The sequence below is a fragment of the Vulpes vulpes genome, chromosome 12, assembly GCF_048418805.1.
Source record: "Vulpes vulpes isolate BD-2025 chromosome 12, VulVul3, whole genome shotgun sequence".
NCBI classification, from domain to species: domain Eukaryota; kingdom Metazoa; phylum Chordata; class Mammalia; order Carnivora; family Canidae; genus Vulpes; species Vulpes vulpes.
The window spans coordinates 118,064,827-118,085,375 of NC_132791.1; the positions used below are offsets into that span (position 1 = coordinate 118,064,827).

The following is a 20,549-nucleotide window of genomic DNA, read 5'->3' on the forward strand; positions in this document are numbered from 1 at the left end:
AGCCACTCAACTTCTCCCGGGTGCAGTTTCTTCCTCTGTAACATGATGAATATGTTGGACTTATTCATTCAATTAAGAATTAGTTTGGGGCTCTCATTGTGCCAAGTACTGTGCTAGGAGGAAGAGTCATGTACAAACATCACTGCAGCACATCATGAAACATTGTGAGCACACTGGAAGGGACATGGACACACAGGGAGAGTCTCGGGGTAGATCAGAGTGGGGGAAGAGACTCCAGACAGAGGCAGTGGAGGCGGCAAGTTTTGAACTGGGTTTTAAAAGGTGGGATGGATTTCAAGTGGCTGAGGCAGGGAAGGGGGAAGTGAAGGCTCAGCACTGGCAAGGGGAGAGGTAGCTGGAGAAGAGCACAGTCCCGTGTGGCTGTGGTAAGAAGACTTGAAGGAGGGTATGGCTTAATTATTGGAAGGTTTCTTTCAACATTAAAAGGGAAAAGTTGCCCAATGTGGGCTGGGGAGGAAGACAGAGGTCCCAGCTGGGATCGCGGGCAGGGGAGAGCGGGGAGACTGAGAGGGGAGATAGCAGGCACTGCTGCCGGTCCCCCATCCTGGGTGCTGATGATGATTTGGTGACCCTGATCCTCAAGACTGTGCATCCCTTTGAGACAATCTGGGGACCCCCTCCCTTCTCTAGCTTCTATATTGGCCAGGCTGGGAGGAAAGGACTCTTCCTTCCTTCACATGAAGACCCTGAAGCCTCCAGATACATCCTGATGAGCCAGCCACCTGCCAGAAGGGTGTGTGTGTAAGCAACACATGGGGTTAGGACAACACTGGCCAGGATGCTTTGAGTGGCCATGAGGCCTGTCCTTACCACATCTTGCCCCCAGCATCCACACTGACCTGCTGCCTGTAACTTTGGGCACATGATAGGAAGGGAAGGAGGCCTGGATTTGAGACCAGAGAAGAGTCTACATCATGGCCCCATCTCTAGAGGTGGGAAAATTCTCCATCCTTCTCCGACAGGACTCAGGTGTCCTTGTTCCTAAAGGGAGAGGTGGACCAGTATTCACATAGGGACTTTGATGTAAGACATTAGCCCCTTCCTTCCAGGTGGAATGCCTCTGACCTGCTGGGCATTTTTCGTAGGAAACCATGCAGTTTTGTTTTGGTGGAGATGCTGTCTCTCACTGATGAAGTATGTAAGGTGTTCCAGTGTTGCTAGAGTGTAGCATCAGGGCTCCAGAACACCTCCCTGGGGAATGCCTGAGTGATGACTCAGCAGAGAGCCCTCCCTGGAAGCAAAGTTACCTGTACTTGTTTGTTCTTGGAACACAAGACCTGTTGGGCCGATGAGTTCTGTGAGCAGGCCAGGAACTGCAGGCTGCTTTAGGTGAGGGCCAGGAAGTTCAAATGACAGAGGTTTCCCCAGTCTGATTTCAGAATCTAGCACTGATAGGGCTCTGGTTGGGGAGCCCCAGGCCAGGTGGTGCCCATCCCATGACAACTCAAGGGAAAGTGTCTGATGCCCATCAGTGAACACAGAGTAGGTTCATCAGCATTGAATGAATACTTTTGGAGGCAAATTCAACGTCACTGATATTTTTGAATTTGGTCATTGGTGAAGATCTTAGGAGGTAGCTTGGTGGTATCAGAGGTTCACCATACCTACTTTTAGTGGCTGAGGGCATAAGTTTTGGAAACATATACATCAAGGTCTGAGTCCTGGCTCTTGTCTTTACCACCTGTATAACCTTGGGTCTCTCTGATCCTCAGTTTCTTTGTTTCTAAAATGGGTACAGTATTAGTACCTGTGTGTGCCAAGGGCGAGTCCTGTAAGCTCCTGGTCTCTGCTTCTTCCTAGCTGAGAGGAATCTTTCAGACTGGTGTAAGGATGCTAGGTGATGTGGGTAATGCCTCCCGCACCTGACAGAGTACTCAGCAGGCGGATGGATTCAGTGGCTTTTTTTTTCTTTTGGAAAAAGGCAGAGTATGCAGACCTTATTTTAAATAGAGCTACTACAAAGACCACCTCCTCCATGAAGTCTCCCAGGCCACCAGAGCCCTACTCTTCTATCCCTTCTAGCTCTTTGCTGCTCCTGAGACCTCAGGCCTTGGCAGTGTCTTCCGGAGAGGCCAACTCCTGTGTGTGTATGTGTGTGTGTGTGTGTGTGTGTGAGCATCTGTCACCGTGCCTCCCAGTTGCGGGGGTACTTACAGAAGGTGGAGAATGTTTGCTGATTGGTGGGCTGCTGGGAGGTGGGGGGAATGGGAACATGAAGACTGGTCTGGAGACCTTGGCTGCCAGGGTCGTATCCAGGCTGGCTGTAAGGTAAACAATGAGGAGGGTCCTGCAGCAATCTTTCTGACTTGGACCTCCCCATCACTATTTGGGGCCTCCCATCCCTCCTCCCTGACCTTGTTTCTCGTTGGCTCAGCCCTGTCCTGCTAACGAGCTGAGCCAGCCGCCTGGCACCCGCCTCTCCGATGTGCTGACTCAGTTCTGTGGCTCCCGCTTCCTCTGCCCTTGTTTGAAAATGCCAAGTTAATTGCTCTCCAGCTTCAGGCTGAGCAGGCAGGGGGCATGGCCCCCCTTTCCTTCTGTTGCACATGCCCTGGGAGGGGGACTGCCTGGGCCTGCCCTCTGTGGACAGGGCAGTGTAGGGTGAGGGTTGGGAAAAAGGGCAGAGGATCCAAGAGGGGAATGGGTTATTAGTGCTGTTCATTAGGGAGAAATGGGGAACGGGAGGGGAAGCACTCTCAGAGTCTGGTCTCCCTATTTCCTGGCCCTTGGGATCCAGAAGATACCAGCTGCTGCCAGGATGGTCCTGGGTGGGAGGAAGAGGGACTGTGAGCCCTGCTGAGTGGCTTCTCAGGTCTGTGCCCAGAGCTGAGGACTAGGAGAGAGGCCCCTCTCCTCCCCTCCCCTCCCCTCCCCTCCCCTCCCCTCCCCTCCCCTCCCCTCCCCTCCCCTCCCCTCTCCTCTCCTCTCCTCTCCTCTCCTCTCCTCTCCTCTCCTCTCCTCTCCTTTCCATTCTTCTCCTCCCATCTCTTCTCTCCTCTCCTCTCTTCTCCTCCCCTCTCTTCTCTTCCCCTCTCTCCTCTCCTCTCCTCTCCTCTCCTAAGGGTTCCTTAGGCCTCAAACAAGTAGGTAAGAATGGAGGAAAAGAATGAGGGAAGGAAGGAAGGAAGGAAGGAAGGAAGGAAGGAAGGGAGGAAGGAAGGAAGGGAGGAAGGAAGGAAGGAAGGAAGGGGGAATTCAGTCTTGCAGAAACACTCTCATTTAATTCCCACAGGATTGGCCACAGATGCACTGTGCTGGGGGGTGGTGGGGTTGGTCGGGGGAGAGTCATAATATTTAACCCCCTATCACCAGTCCTTACTAACCAGGACAAGGAGGGGCTGGGAGCTGGCCATGGTCCTGAGGGCCCCTGAGCTGAGCCAGAAGTTAACTCTGGTTGGTACATGGTGGGGACGTAGGGGAGGGGAGGGTGGAGTGTTGGTAAATGTTCATCAGCTGGAGTGGGGTATCTCAATATTTTCACAAGTAAACTCTGTAGGGCTCATCATCTCTTTTGTTCACTGATGTGTCCCAATTGCTAAGAAGCAGCCTGGCCTACAGTAGAGGCTTTAGCCTTTGGTGAATGAATGAGTAGTGGTGGAGGGTGCATGTCAGCCTGGAGCTACCAGGTGAGGAGTTGACATCCGTGGGGAGTGGTGGAAAGCAGATCTGGGAGCCAGGGAGCCAGGTGCTCCCTGACCATCTGACGGGGAGCCAGGGAAGATGCCCCACTGGGGACAGAGCATGTGAGGGCAGGGTCTGGAGGTAGGCGGTTCTGGGGGAGGACACACTGGGGACCCTTCCTTCGAGACTTTGAATTTTGGGGTTCCCCTTCTGGAAACTGGTCCTTGCCTGTAGCTAGGTTGGCTCAGAATGCAGGTGTGGAGGGACAGGCAGGCCTCCAAAGAGTCCCTGGGGAAGGCCTGGGATGATGCACGCTAATTCAATTTTCAAAATTGCTATGACAGAGAGAGGAGGAAGGAAGAGATGGGATTAAAAAGGAAGCTCTAATCCCCTGGTGATCGTGTAGGCATAGACAGATGAAAGAATTTTTTTCTGATGAGGACACAGAGCCCCCTGAGGATGCGCCATGTGTTTCCAGGTGGATTTTCTGGCCTCTGCGTCCTTGAAATGACCTGGTGAAGGGGAATGGGCCCTCTTGTTTTCTCTCTCTTTCCCTCCTTCTGCAGGGCCTAGGAGGTTGGGGGGCTGTGTAGGCATGTGTGGGACGGTGCGGGAGGGAGGAGAGGAACCCAGAGTAGAACACAGGACCCAGGTAGGACCCACCCTCTTAGACTTTAGCTCTTCGCTTTGTTCTACCAGTAGAGCAGATTCTGTTTATCTTCTCCTCTCCAAAAGGGGAGATATTTTCTGATCATCTTCCAGCTTCTCAAATCAGAAGCTTTACACAGTTTTCACAGCAGGAAGAAAGGCAGAAAGGGAAGGGGGAAGGAGCACATGAGAGAACAGTGGGCTTCCCAAGTAAGTGGTTCATGTCCTGTGGATCACAGACCCCAAAATGCAGCCGGAGATCTGTGTTAGGGACCTGGGGGACCCCAGTGGACTGGACCCGTGTCAGTTCCAGGGCCCTGGCATGGGCCCAGCCCGAGAGGCCTGCCTTCCCCTCCCCACCCTGGCCGATCTGGGGCCTGCCCCGTCACGTGCTCCTTTTCTCTTCCCTTCTTGGGTCTCTAGCCAGCCCGCCGGCTTGATGAATTAGCCCCATAGATATTCCGTCGGGAAAGCAAACACATATCATATATATCTTTGACAAGTTATTATTCTCCCTTATCAGAATTCGGGCGCATCCCGCGCCCGCCATTACTCACGCCGCACACCCACCCTGCCTGGGACTGGGCACAGAGCCCGCTGCGCGCTGAGCCCGGCCAGGTGGTGGCGCGTGTCTGTGCCTGTGCGAGTGTGCGTGTGTGCAGAGCTCCCACCTGTCCAGGGCAGGAGCCGTCCGGCCTCTTTCTGGGCCCGTGGCCCGACTAGCCATCGTTCCCCACGCAGAGGCTACGGGCATCGCCAAGATGAACCTGGTGGCTTTCTGAGCCTTTGGTTTTCTTGCCAGTACAAGAGGCAGAAGTTTTGTTCCCAGGAATGGTCTGGTTTGGGCCTCACCCATGTTCACCTTGTGGGGCTGGGGTGCCCCCCATTCCCCTTTGCTGCCGGACCCTCCCGGGCCTGCTGGCAGGACACACTGCCAGCTTCCAACAATCCCAGAGCTTCTTGGAGCCCAGTGCCTCCAGAGCTGACCCCTCTGGCCCCTGAGATGGCTGAGACCCAGTGGCTGGCAAGGCCTGGAGAGACAGTGGCCCTGATGAATGAGATGTAAGTGAATATTAGTGCTCTCAGCCTGGCCATCGGGCGTGATTTGTCATCTTTCACCCAGCGCGTTCCCATTCCCCCAGAGGCAGGCTCCATATTAACAAGTCCTCTGCTTAGGAATATAAATGGGGCATTTGGAATTACTCCTGACAGCCTGAAGGCCGCTAATGCACTCAGGCCTTGGGGTGGGGGGTGGGAGGGACTGGGTGTGACTCCGAAGTGCCCTTGGCCAGCCAGGAAGGCCCCACACCCTGGGCATCTGTCTGCTTCTGAGGGAGGGAGGCTCCTACTGCCTTGACAGGGGCTCACGGGGGGCTGGCTGGGTCTCACACTTCTACCCCCCCAGCACTCAGAGCTGAAGGGGAACATGAGGGGACCGGCTCCCCCTCGGTGAGGCGTGGTTCTCCACCATCTCAGTACAGAGACAATAGAGACCATGGCTGCTGTCATCTGAGAACCAACTCTCCCCCCACAGACTCTGCAGTGTCTGCTCCTCTTCCAGCTTCACATTGTGCATACCCGGGAGCCTTCCCCTTTCCCCCTGGGGCCCACGGCCCAGCCCTCCAGGGCACCCTGGACTGTGAAGAAGGGTGGGAAAGGACGGAAGGAGCCTTGCCAGGGGCAGGTGTTGCTCTGCCCCCCACGCCCACCCCTGCTGGATGCCCGGAGCTGAGTGCTCAGGTGGACTTGGGGTAGCCGACTGAACAGGCTCCCATGCCTAGGCTCTGGCCCTGAATGACACTCCCAGTCTACTGGGAGGATGCTTGGGGAAGGGGACCGACTGGTGGTCCTGAAAAGTATTCTGAGTCCACGGAGAGGTACCCATGGTATTCACTGCAGCAGATGAAGGTTGAGAGAGCACAGCTGAGGGGTATGCCAAGGAGGAAGGCTCAGAGAAGGCTTCCTGCCCGGAGTACATGCGTGGGCAGGGCTGGAGGGAGGTATGTGGACCTTCACTCAGGGCTCTGTTACTGCCTGGGGCTAATGCCCCATCAGCCAGGGAGGGATGGGAGGCAGATGAGGTGAAAAGGGTGAATAGGAGTCTGGTTTGGCTTGGCCTTTTGGGACCACAGTTTTGGGATCTGGGTAAGGTCTCAGGGGCCTGGTGCTGCCATAGAGGATGTGCCCATCATGCGGAGGTTCCTGCTTCAGGCGGAGCTCAGGGTTCTGCACCAGGCCGGGGTGGGTGTGGATGTGTCAGTTGCAGTTAACTTTATGGCCACTAGAGGGCAGTCGGAGCCCACGTTTCCCTCGTTTGTTCCCGAAGCAGAGGGCCCAGGCGGGGATGGGAGATGGGGTGGGGGTGCCAGCGCTGGTGCCAGTGGGGTTCCTCGCGCTGGGAATGCAGGCACCTGTTCTGCTGCCTCTCTGGGTTGGGACCTTAGAAGGCCTGAGCTCTTCACCCTGAGTTAGGGAAGAAAAATCTCTGGAAATTTTGAAAAAAATGGGAAAATAGAATTTTGGGTAAACATTTCAATATCTATGATACTTATTTTAGTGCCTTTTACAAAAAAGGGTTATGAGCATTAAAAAGTCTTTGTAGAAGACCACACAGCTGGTGGTCAATGTCACGGGCTCTGGTTGTAGGTAGACTCCTTCCTTGGTTGGAATCTTAGCTCCAGCTCCTGATGGCTGGGTGACCTTGGACAGGTTAAATAACATCTCAGTTGCCCCATCTGTAAAACGTGGTCTGTAATTCCTACATCACGGGGTTATTATAAGAATAGACACTGTGAGGGTGGCCCAGCACTGCCCAGCAGAGAGTCAGTGCTCTGATGCAGCGGCTTTGTTTTCATATGATGAACAGTTACGTTTGATGTACAAGGGAGAGCATAGGACCACATTTAAAGCAAAAACACTATATTTCCTTCCATTAATATTTTAAAGGACTCCTTTCCTCCCACCCTCAATGCAGTGAAGTAAAAACTAGAAAAATTTCTCCTCAACCCTGACATTTTCTAGGCCTTCCTACAAATGAGTATGAAGTGAGGTGTGATTTCCTGTTGGGCACCCCCAGGGCTCCTCTGGTGTGGAGGGGGGCACACTTAGGCTCCCATCCCCCTCGCCACATCACAGGTTGCTGGCACTGGGAGCCAGTGGTGCCTGGTCACAGACCCGCCAAAACCCTCTAGTTCAGGCTCCTGCACCCCGGGTGCACATCAGAAATCACAGCAATTTGTTGAAGAAACTACCAGTACCTGAGCCCCACCCCCAGGGGTTGCAGCCCAGGCATCAGGCTGATGAAAAGGTTCCCTGGGAGATTCCACAGTACATGCAGGAAGGAGGGCCACTGCCCAGAGAAGGGCCACTTCTCTGGTGAAGGGAGGTGTTCTTAGCTCCAGCTCTATGGCCTCGTGGAGTTCTATAGAGATTTAGGAAGAGAAGTTTGACTCGATGTAGGAAAGTCCTCTGGTTGTTAGCAGGGAGGACTTGGTTCTAGTCCTGGCTGAGGGTTAGCTCTGTGTGGGCTTTTTGGTAAGCCCCCTGCTTCTGGGCCTCAGTTTTGTCATCTGTCAGATGGGCTGAGTGACAAAGGTGTTATCTGATCAGAGGCCACAGTGAGAGTGAATTGCTTGGAAAGGGTGAAACCCAGATACCCACAAGCAGGTTGGTTGGTTTCTTTTCTTTCTCTCCTTCCCGCCCTCCCTCCCTTCCTCCCCTCCCCTCCTCTCCCCTCCCCTCCCCTTTCTTCTTTCTTTCTTTCTTTCTTCCTTCCTTCCTTCCTTCCTTCCTTCCTTCCTTCCTTCCTTCCTTCCTTCCATAGCAAAGTGCCATAGACTGGAGGGGCTTAAATGACAGAAATATACTGCCTCATGGGTCTGGAGTCTGGAAGTCCAAGACCAAGGTGTTGATAAGTCTTACTGGGAGGCAAGATTCTGTTCCAGGTTTCTCTCCTTGGCCTACAGATGTCTATCTTCTCCCTGTGCCCTCACATCATCTTCCCTCAATATGTGTCTTAGAGTTCAAATTTCCCCCTTTTATAAGAACACCAGGCATGTTGAATCAGTGCCCGCCCTACTGATCTCACTTTAACTTGATTACCTTTGTAAAGACCTAATCTCCAAATAATGTCATTTTCTGAGTCCTGGGGGACTGAGATTTTACATAGCATTTGTAGGTGTTACCAAGTCAATCACAGGGAGTGAGAGAGTGTGATTGCTTGAGTCACAAAATAGCAGCAAGAACAAACAAACCAAAAACACTGGAAGAGGGAAGAATTGAGGAGCAGAGACCAGGCTCAGCTCCCACCTCTGAATATCCATAGATATTCCTACCTTGTGCCCCCTTACCTGGGGACTGATCTGCCTTCCTGGTCATGGCGTGTGTGGGTGTGACAGGAGGAAAGGGGACAAAGTGTGTGTGGCCCAGCTTCAGGTGGTACCAGGCACATTGCCATCTATGTATGTGACACTCCCTGAGCAGAACTCTTGCACAGTGTGGGGGTCTTTGTGGGAGGACATAAAAGAGGGGAAGGGGTCTGTAGAGTGGTGCCTTTCAGTTGCAAAGCAGATGGGATGCTGGAGGCTAGGCAAGCTCCTGTCCTGCCTTCACATGGGTTGGGGAGAGGGAGAAGAGCAGGAACACTGGGTCTCATGTAATATTCAGGCCAGGCAGGGTGCAGGGCCTTGTTCCTGTAAATGACAAGTACACCAGTTGTCTCCCTTCCTCCCTCCCCTCTCTCTGACCAGGGACTCACCAGGCAGAGGGTAGGGGTGTGTGTGGGGTGCAGGACTGCTGCTGGCCAGGTGTGCATCCATATTTATGAGGGGTGAATCCTTGGGAAGCAGCCAGGTGCTGAGCATGCCAAGCGATCTGTTTGGGTCAGCTGCTCCATTCCTGGCCAGCCACTGGAAGGAGGAGATTCTGGAATGTTGGCCCAAACAGTGGTACCCTAATTTGCAGTGTTTGCTGATTTCTGTGGTGTAAATACTCCCACCATGACTGATTTTCAGCTGCTAACATGAAGCCGCTGGGCTCACAAAACTCCTGAAAATTTAACAATTTGGCCCAACCCCCTTGGTATTAAAAAAAAACAAAAAACAAAAACAAACTGAAACCCAGAGGTGGAATAGCATAATGTCTCAAAGCAGGTTGATTAGGGGCTCAGTTGGACAATGTTGCCAGGCTGTGTGGGAGTATGTCTGTATTCCTGGTGCCAATGTTGATAATGGGTCCTCTGTGATAGTAGGGGCAGGGAGTAGGGGTGGACTAGCCATCCAGAGGGGTAGCTCCAGGAACTCAGCTGCCCAGCCTGTGCCAAATATAACACCCAATGTTAGAGAGTACCCTATAGTTTGCGAAGTGCCTTTTTGCCTATTATCTGTAGATTTAATTTCCACAGCAACCCAGTGGGGTATATATTGTTATTATGTTTTATATAAGAGGAAACAGTCTTATCGGGAGCAGTTGTATGATTTCTAGGTCACGTGACCAGTAAGTGGAGGACATTCACCCAAATCTAGGTCTTCTGAGATAATCTTAGTTTCTCCAACTAAGGAGATGCTGAGGCCATGATGTCCTTCAGTTAATGCAGCCTGTCCAGGTCCCAAAAGCTGCCCATCTACAGGAGGCCTAGAGCCAGGTACAAGTGGGAGCCCCTGTGCCTTCCACACTAGTATTAACCTTGCACAGCAAGTCCTCCTACAAGTGCCTGCTGTTGGGTGAGTGACCACTGGGCATTGGCCTGGGGGCTGGCTTTTACCCTTTACTGCTCCCTAAGGGTGGTGCCCTTTGATGCCTGGGTGCTACCCATGCCCATCCCATCTGTTTCCTCCTTATCTAGGACTGGGCCCCCTGTTTGGTTCACCTGAGGCCTTTCCAGGGTCCTCCCCACCTCCCAGACCCAGCCTGTCCTCCCACCCCTCACACCATGCACAATATCCCTGGCCTTTGTTCCAAGGTCTTGCCTGGAACATGTGAGGAAGATGTTCATATGTGTGAGCCTTTGGGTTTATTGTGGTTCCCTTCCTGGAACAAGTTCTCTTCCTGATCCAGGGCAAATTACAGATGGAAGTCTCAGCCCCAGCCCCATCTGCATCTCTCAGACCAGACCCAGTATATTGAAGGGGACTGAGCTTGTCTGGTAATTAGACAGACCAACAGGGGGAGGGAAAGAAAGTCAGTGAAGAAGACAGACATGAAGATACCATTATTAGAGAAATAGTAAAAAGCAGATAACCAACTGATAGGTGCCAGGCCCTGTGCTGAATCCCTATAATGACCCCCTGAGGGAATCCCCACCGGAGGGTTGAGGATACTGAGGCTCAGTGAGGTTAAGTACTTTGCTCAAGGGAGGTCTGGGTGGCTCAGTGGTTGAGTGTCTGCCTTTGGCTCAGGTCATGATCCTGGGGTCCTGGGATTGAGTCCTGTATCAGCTCCCTGCAGGCAACCTTTTTCTCTCTCTGCCTACGTCTCTGCCTCTCTCTCTCTCTCTCTCTCTCTCTCTCTCTCTCTGTGTGTGTGTGTGTGTGTCTCATGAATAAATAAATTAAATCTTAAAAAAAAAGTACTTTGCGCAAGATCACACAGCCAGTGAGTTTGATTCAAACTCATTGTGTCTGTTCTCACTCATTACACTACCAGGCATCCTGGTTATGGAGTGCGAGACCAGAGTGAGTGAGACAAGGAGATTGAAAAGTGAGAGAGTGAGAAATAGAAGTTGGGTGTTCAGCCCAGCACCATTATATAACTGGGAAGGGCAGCTTGGGGTGCCACAGTGGGGAAGCTGTGCAGTGTACCAATGAAAAAGAGCACCTGATGAGGAGTCAGGATAGCCTCTGCCAGCGATGTCACCTTGAGCAAATCACCTAACCTCTCTGGACCTTGGTTTATCATCTGCAAAAGAAAATAATAACTCTGTCCTGTTTACACCTCTCTGAGTGGTCCTAATGGTAATAAAAAAAATAATGGATGTACAGAGGATTTTGTGAAGATGACAGAGTAGGAAGCATTAGGAATCTGTCTCCCTACTTAGAAAACCATCGCATGGGCAGAATCTGTGTGATGTAATTATTTTGGAATTCTAGAGTCTATCGAAGGCATGAAACTTCCAGGAGAAGACGTGGGAAGCATGTTGTGGTTAATTTTGGTCAATTTCAGCTCTTAACACAGTAGTGGCTCCTAGTTCTGTCCCCAACCGTCAGCCCCTTGGGAGGCAGGTGTGCATATCTTCCTGGAGTGGCTTGCACACAGCTTGCTGAAGCTAGGGTGGGGCTAAAGGATCTGTCTTCCAAATATTAGAGATCTCTGTTCTGATTGCTAATTGCTGCTTCTGATCACAGAGGTGAAGAAAAAGAGGCATCAATTATTGTTGTTACACTTTCACTTGTTACAAGCCCCACTCACTATGGCTGAAGTGATTTCTAGGGCATTTAAAGAGCCAGCACACAACATCACAACTTCATATACAGGAAAAATTAGAAAATAACCATACAATACCTGGGAAACTCACAAAAAGACCCAAGAAGATATTAAGTTTACATTGGACGCTGATCTTCAGCACAGGGACAGTTTACAACAATTGAAAAAACAAACAAACAAACAAACCAACAAAAGCCCAGCAAACTCGAGGAAGGACAAGAATCTGATTTCCATATTTGCTACATTATTTGTTTCAAATGTCCAGTGTTCAATGACAACAAAAAAATCACAAGGCATACAAAGAAACAGGAAACTATGGCCCATTCAAAGGGGAAAAAAAATCAACAGAAACTGTCCCTAAAAAAGACTTGCTGGCAGATATATTAAACAAATACTTTCAAGTAATTGTCTTAAAAATGCTCAAAGAGCTAAAGGAAATGTAGAGCAAGTGAATTAAATGATGTATGAACAAAATGGAAATATCAATAAAGAGACAAAAAACCTAAAAGGAAACCAAAAGACAATTACGGAGCTGAAAATTATAATAATTAAAATGAAAAAATTCACCAGCGGGAATGAAAGGCAGATCTGAACAGGCAGAAGAGAGAATCTGTGAACTTGAAGATATGACAATTGGTATTATTGAATCTGAGGAACAGAAAGAAAAAATATTAAAGAAAAAGTGAACACTCTAAGGGATCTGTGGGACATCATCAAGCAGACAACCATATATTTTGTGGGAATCCCAGGAGAGGAGAGGGGGAAAGGAGCACAGAAAGTATTTAAAGAAATTATGGATGAAAACTTTCCAAATTTGATGAAAGGCATGCTTATAAACATCCAAGAAGATCAATGGATTCCAAGTAAGATGAACCCAGAGAGATCCACACTGACATACATTATAACCAAACTTTGAAAAGACAATGAGAGAATCTTAAAAACAGCAAGAAAGAAGCAAATTGCTGCATATAAAGGATCTTTAATAAGATTGTCAACAGATTTCTCATCAAAAACTTTAGAGGTCAGAGGCAGTGGGCTCTGGATATATTCAAAGTGCTAAAGGAAAAAAACCTGTTAACCAAGAATCCTGTATCCTATATCTGATAAAACTGTCCTTCAAAATTGAGGGAGAAATTAAGACATTACAGATGAACAAAAGTTGAGAGAGTTCATGACCACTAGACTTGCACTGCAAGAAATGCTCAAGGGAGTCTTGTAAGATGAAATGAAAGGATGCTAGACAGTAACTCAAAGCCAATTAGAGAAATAAAAATCTCAGTATATGTAAATACATTGACAGTTATGAAAACTGGTATTATTGTAACAATGGCTTATAATTGTTTTCTACCTGATTTAAGAGACTAATATACTTAAAGGAATGATTAGTTTGTGTTTTGGGGCACACAATATATAAAGATGCAATTGAGAACACCAGCAACTGAAAAGTGTGGGGGAAGAGCTGCAAAGGAGCCAAGTTTTTGTTGTTATTGAAGTTATGCTGGTATAAATTCAAATTAGAGTGTTATAACTTTAGAATATTAAGTATAATCCCTAGGATAGCCACAAAGAAAATAGCTATAGAATATGCACAAAAGGAAATAAGAAAATAATTTAAACATTTCATTACAAAAAAAATCAACTAAATACAAAAGAAGTCAGTAGTACGGGAAATCAAGGACAAGAAAACCATAAAGCATATAGAAAACAAATAGCAAAATGGCAGAAGAAAGTCCCTCCACATTAGTAATTACTTTAACTATGAGTTGATTAAACTCACCAATCAAAAGACCATCCATTTGCAGAATGGATAAAAACACATGATCCGCATTATATGCTGCCTGTCTATAAGAGATTCACTTTACATCCAAAGACACAAACAGCTTGAAAGTGAAATGATATTCTATGCAAATAGTAACCAAAAGAGACTAGGAATGGCTATTTTCAGACAAAAGATCAAAAGAGGGTACAAGAGACAAAGACATTATATATAACAAAAGTTTTTTTTTTTTTAACAAAAGTTTTTTTAAAAAAGATTTTATTTATTTATTCATGAGAGACAGAAAGAGAGAGAGAGAGAGAGAGAGAGAGAGAGGCAGAGACACAGGCAGAGGGAGAAGCAGGCTCCATGCAGGGAACCCAACATGGGACTCGATCCTGGGACTACAGGATCACACCTTGGGCTGAAAGCAGGCACTAAACCGCTGAGCCACTCAGGGATCCTCAATAAAAGTTTTAATATAGTGAGAAGATATAACAATTATAAACATTTACTCACCTAATGACAGACCATCAACATATATGAAGAGAACTGACTTAATTGGAGTGAGACACAGTTACACAAGAATAATTTGAGACTTCAATAGTCTACTCAAAATAATGGATAAAACAGCCAGATGAAAGATAAGCAAGGAAGCAGAGGGCTTAACACAATGAACCTCTATCTTTATTAGACAAATACAGTGTACTCTACCCAATGACAGCATACACATTCTTCTCAAGTGCACATGGGACATTTTCCAGGATAGGTGATATGTTAGGCCACAAATTAAGTCTCAGTAGATTTAAAAAGATGGGGATTATACAAAGTATCTTCTTTGACCACCGTAAGATGATGTTAGAATCAATAACAGAGGGAAAACTGGAAATTTTATGAAATTGTGGAAATTAAATAAAGATTTATGCAGCCAATGAATCAAAGAATAAATCACAAGGGAAATTAGAAAATATTTAGAGATGAGTGCACAAAAAGGCAATGCACGAAAACTTATGGGACACAGTACAAAGAATGCTAAGGGGGAAATTTATAGCTATAAATGCTTACATGAAAAATAAGAATATCTCAAATCAACAACCTAACTTTACAACTTAAATAGCTAGAAAAAGAACAAGCTAAATCCTAAGTGCAAAAGGAAGGAAATAATAAAGATTAGAGTAGAAGTAAACAGCATAGAGAAGAGGAAAACAGAGAAAAATCAATGAACCCAAAAGTTGGTTCTTTGAAAAGTCAACAAAACTGACAAACTTTTAGCTAGGTGGACTAAGAAAAAAGAAAAGACTCAAATTCTTAAAATTAGAAATGAAAGTGGGGGTTACCAGAGGGTACTATGAACAGTTGCACACCAACATTGGATAGCCTAGATGAAATGGAAAAAGTCCTAGAAGCACAAAGCCTACCAAGACTAAATCACAAACAGAAAATATAAATATACCTATAACTAGTGAGGAGATTGAAGCAGTAGTAAAAAATTCCTTTTTTTTTTAGTAATAAAAAATTTCCTGATAGAGTAAAGCCATATGCCTAATGGATTCACTGTTCATTCTACCAAACATTTAAAGAAGAACTAATACCAAACCCTGCTCAAACTTTTCTAAAAAACTTAAGAGGAAGGAACACTTTCTAACTCATTCTATGAACTCAGCATTGTCCTGATACCAAAGCTGGAGATACTATGAGAAAACTTGTAGTATCTAAAGGATATCTTTTATGAACGTCAATGTAAAAATCCTCAACAAAATGCAAGCAAATCAAGTGCAGCAGCATATTAAAATGATTATACATCATGGCCATGTGGGACTTATTCCTGGAATACAAGGATGGCTCAACATACAAAAACCAATAAATGTAATACAGCACATTAACAGAATGAAGGAGAAAAACCCACATAATTATTTCAATTGATGCAGAAAAGGGATTCGACAAAATGTAACACTCTTTTATAATAAAAACACTAAAAAACTCTAGGAATAGAAGGAAGTTAGCTCAACATAATAAAAAACATACATGAAAAAACTATAGTAAGCATACTCAATGATGAAAGAGTAAAAGCCTCTCCTTTAAGATTGAGAACAATACAAGAATACCAGCTTTCAATACTGCTGCTCTGCATAGTATTGGAAATTCTAACCAGAGCAATTAGGTAAGGAAAAGTGTGAAAGTCACCCAAAGCAGAAAATAAGTAAAATTATCTCTGCACATTATATGATCTTATTTGTAGAAAACCTTAAAGATTGCACAAATAACTGTTAGAAATAATACATTTAGCAAAGTAGCAGAATATGAACCCAATAAGCAAAAATAAATTGAGGGTGCCTGGCTGGGTGGGTCGGTGGGGCATGCAACTCTTGATCTCAGGGTTGTGAGTTCAAGCCCCACACTGCGCATGGACCCTACTTAGAAAAAAGTTGTGTTTCTATCCACTAACAATAAACAATCCTGAAAAGGAAATATAAAACTATTCCATTTACAATAGCATCAAAAAGAATAAAATACTTAACTGAGGAGGTGAAAGACTTGTACAATGAAAAGTATAAAACATTGCTGAAAAATTGAAGAAGACATAGATAAATGGAAACACATCCCATGTTCATGGATTAATATTGTTAAAATCTTGATACTACCCAAACTGACTGACAGATTCAATGCAATCTCTATCAAAGTCCCAGTGATTTTTTTTCAGAAATAAAATTCATATGGAAAATCAAGGAACCCCTAATAGTTAAAACAATCTTGAAGAATGAAACTGAAAGACTCACATTTCCTGATTTCAGAAGTTACTACAAAGCTACAGTGTAAGGTATATTATCAAAAACAGTGTGGTATTGGCATAAAGATAAACATATAAACCAGTGGAATAGAATAGAGCCCAGAAATAAACTCTTGAATATATGTTCAAATGATTTTTGTTAAGGGTGCCAAGACCATTCAATGGGGGAAAGTACAATCTTTCAACAAATGGTACTGGGAGAACCAGATACTCACAGGCAAAATAATGAAGTTGGACCCTTACATAATGCTAGATACAAAAATTAACTCAAAGTGTATCAAAGACCTGAGTGTAAGACCTAAAACAATAAAACTGGTAGAAGGAAACATAGGGCAAATGCTTCATTACTCTAGATTTGGCAATGATGTCTTGAAAATGATACCAAAGGCACAGGTGACAAAAGAAAAAATAGACAATTAGAATTCATGAAAATTAAAAATTTGTTCACCAAAAGACACTATCAGCAGAGTAAAGGGCAGCCCACAGAATGGGAGAAAAATTTTGCAAATCATATATATGATAAAGGATTACTATCTAGAAGTATCTAGAGAATTCCTAAAACTCAACAACAGCAAAATAACCTGATTCAAAATTAGGCAAAGGACTTGAATAGACATTGCTCCAAGGAAGAGATATAAGTGGCCAATAAGCCCATGAAGATGCTCAATTGTACTAATCAGTAGGAGAAATTCAAATAAAAACTATAATGTGGTACCACCTCACACCAAATAGGATGACTACCATAAAAAAATAAAAAAGAGAAAGAAAAAGAAAACAACATATTGATAAGGATGCAGAGAAATTGGGACTCTTGTGCACTGTTGGTGGGCATGTGAAATGGTATAGTCACTGAATGTGGAAAAGAGTATAGCAGTTTCTCAAAAAATAAAAAATAAGATTACTATATGATCCAGCAATTCCACCACCTCTGGGTATACGCCCAAAAGAATTGAAAGCAGGGTCTGCAAGAGATTTTTTTTCTGCCTCCTCCTCATGGTTTTGGGTACTCTACACATTCAGAGAAACTTGTCTAGTAACAAACTATAGAAATGACCCCTGAAAGTACAGCCTTTGGAAGAGATATTTTGTATACCTGTGTTCATAGCAGCATTGTTCACAATAGCTAAAACATGGAGGCAACCCATGTGTCCATCAGCAGATGAATGGATTACCAAAATGTGGTATATACATACATGGAATATTATTCAGCCTTAAAAGGGAAGGAAATTCTGTGATATGCTACAACATGGATGAACTTTGGAGACACTGCTAAGCAAAACAAGCCAGTCACAAAAAGAAAAATACTACATAATTTCACTTTTATGAAATACTTAGAGTTGTCAAAATCATAGAGACTGTAGAATGGTGGTTGCCAGGGACTGGAGAAAATGGAGTATGTGTGTTTAATGGGTATTAGAGTTTCAGTTTTACATGATAAAGAGTTATGGAGATGGATGGTGATGATGGTTGTACAGCATTATGAATGTATATGGTACCATTGAACTATACACTTGAAAATGGTTAAGGGACGCCTGGGTGGCTCAGTGGTTGAGTGCCTTGCCTTGGGCTCAGGGCGTGATCCTGGAGTCCCAGGATCGAGTCTCACATTGGGCTCCCTGCATGGAGCCTGCTTCTCCCTCTGCCTCTGCCTATGTCTCTGCCTCTGTCTGTGTGTCTTTCACGAATAAATAGATAAAAATCTTTTAAAAAATGGTTAAGATGGTTAAATTTTATACTATGTGTATTTTACTACAACAAAAAACTGAAAAAAAAAAGGATGTAATCACACAATTGCTTATCCAGCAAAATACGCTGACCATCCACCGTCTTCCAGGCACTGGGAATAAGAATGAAGAACCTAGACACCATTGCAGTTTCTCATGGCGTTTCCAATCTGGAGGGCATTATAGATCATTACAATAAGAGGCCTAAGTGCTAACTCCATGTAGCAATGAAAGTCAGAGGAGAAGCCCTTGATCCAGTTTAGGGTGTCAGGAAAGTTTTCTTGGAGCAAGTGGCAGTGAGCTGAGATAGGACAACAATCTGATTATACTAAGGATTTGGGCTGGGGAAGAGGGAAGGTGTTCTAGGAGAGAGTATGGAGTTCGACCCAGCTCTATGAAGAAACCCTTCCTGTAATCTGCCTAAAACATGCCTTGGTCAAATTTTAAAGTTGGCCTTGAGCTCTAGTATATATATTTTGTGTCCTAAGAACTATTTGCCTAACTCAATGTGGTAATGATTTTTTCCTATGTTTTCTTCTAGAATTTTACAGATTTAGCCATATTTAGGTCTATGATTCATTTCAAATTAACTTTTTTTAAAAAAGATTTTTAAAAAAAGGTTTTATTTATTCATTCATGAGAGACACACAGAGAGAGAGGCAGAGACATAACACAGGCAGAGGGAGAAGCGGGCTCCATGCAGGGAGCCGATGTGGGACTCCATCCTGGGACTCCAGGATCACGCCCTGGGCCAAAGGCAGGCGCTAAACCACTGAGCCACTTGGGCTGCCCCTAAAAAAAGATTTTATGTATTTGAGAGAGAGAGAGAGAGAGAGCATGAGCAGGGGGAGGGGCAGAGGGAGAAGGACAAGCAGACTCCCTGCTGAGCAGGGAGGTGGATGTGGGGCTTGATCCCAGGACAATGAGATCATGACCAGCTGAAGGCAGATGCTTAACTGACTGAGCCATCCAGGCACCTCTCAAATTAACTTTTTTATATGGTGTAAGATATATATTTAGGTCCTTCCTTCTGCCCTTCCTTCCTTTCTCTGTTCCTTCTTTTTCTCCCCTCTTCCTCCCTCTTGCCCTTTCTTCCTGTCCTCCTACCTCAATATCCAATTGTCCAGCATGATTCATTGAAAAGACTTTCCTTTTCCCCCTGAATTACCTTGGTAACTTTGTCAAAATCAGTCGACCATATGTTGTGTATATTTCTGGGCTCTTCTGTTCCACTGACTTATATGTCTATCCTTGCCCCAATACCATGCTGACACAATTGATTACTGTAACTTTGCAGTAGGTCTTGAAATCAAGTAGTGTAAGTACTCCAAATCCCCCCCACCCCCCGATCTTCTGCATTTCTTTTAGGATTAGATAATCAGTTCTTTAAAAAAGCCTACTGGTCTTTTGATTAGGTATGCACTGAGAATCTATAAATCATTTGGGGGACGATTAACATCTTAGCAGTATTGAATATTCTAATCCATGGACTGTTGCATCTTTCTATTTATTTGGCCTCACATTATTTCTCTTAGCAATGTCACAGTTTTCAATGTGTAAGTCTTATACATTTTTGTTAAATTTATCTATGAGGACTGTTTTCACTTTACTATTTTTCTTTTTTTTTTTTCTTTTTTTTTTTTTAATTTATGATAGTCACAGAGAGAGAGAGAGAGGCAGAGACACAGGCAGAGGGAGAAGCAGGCTCCATGCACCGGGAGCCTGATGTGGGACTCGATCCCGGGTCTCCAGGATCGCGCCCTGGGCCAAAGGCAGGCGCCGAACCGCTGCGCCACCCAGGCATCCCACTTTACTATTTTTCAATTTCATTTTCCCATTGTTTGTTGCTAATATATAGAAATACAATTGTTTTAAAAATATATTTGCCTTCTATCATGTCTTTGTTAATCTTCTTTATTAGTTCTAGTAGTTCTTTTGTAGATTCTTTTGAATTTTTCTACAGAGACCATCTTGCTGTATAATAAAGACAGTTTTACCACTCATTTCAAATCTGAGTGCCTTTTATTCCTTTTTATTGTCTTATTGCCCTGGCTAGAACTGCCTGTATTATGTTGAATAGAAGTGTTGAGAACTGACATCCTTGCTTTGTACCTGATTTTAATGGCAAATCATTCAATCTTTCATCACTAAGTATGATGTTAGCTGCAGGGGTTTAAGGTGCCCTTTATTGTATTAAGGGTTTTCTTTATTCCTAGTTTGTGGAGGGTTTAAAAAAATTACAAATAAGTGGTAACTTTTGTCAAATGAATTTTCTGCTTCTTTTGAGATGATCATATATTGCTTTTGTTTTTAGTTTTGTTAACATGTGAATTTTATTGATTAGTTTTTGTTTCATATATTTTGATGTTATGTTATTAGGTGCACACATATTTAGGGATGTTTTGTTCTCTGGATAATTCACCTCTTTATCTTTATGAAATGTCTCTCTTTATTCTGGTAATAACCCTTGTTCTGCAAACTACTTTGTTTGATGTTAATAGAGCCATCTTCAGCTTTATTTTGAATAGAATTTACATGGTATACCCATTTCCATCCTTTTCTTTTAATCTAT

General features: G+C 45.1%; 1 protein-coding gene and 1 pseudogene across 4 annotated transcripts in view; one reads left to right on the forward strand and one right to left on the reverse strand.

Moving 5' to 3' along the window:
• Window positions 1-20,549, forward strand: part of BUD13 (BUD13 homolog) — a 499,699-nt gene that overhangs the window by 72,674 nt on the left and 406,476 nt on the right. The window lies entirely within an intron of this gene.
• LOC112920385 (small nucleolar RNA U3) lies at window positions 17,175-17,325 on the reverse strand (annotated as a pseudogene).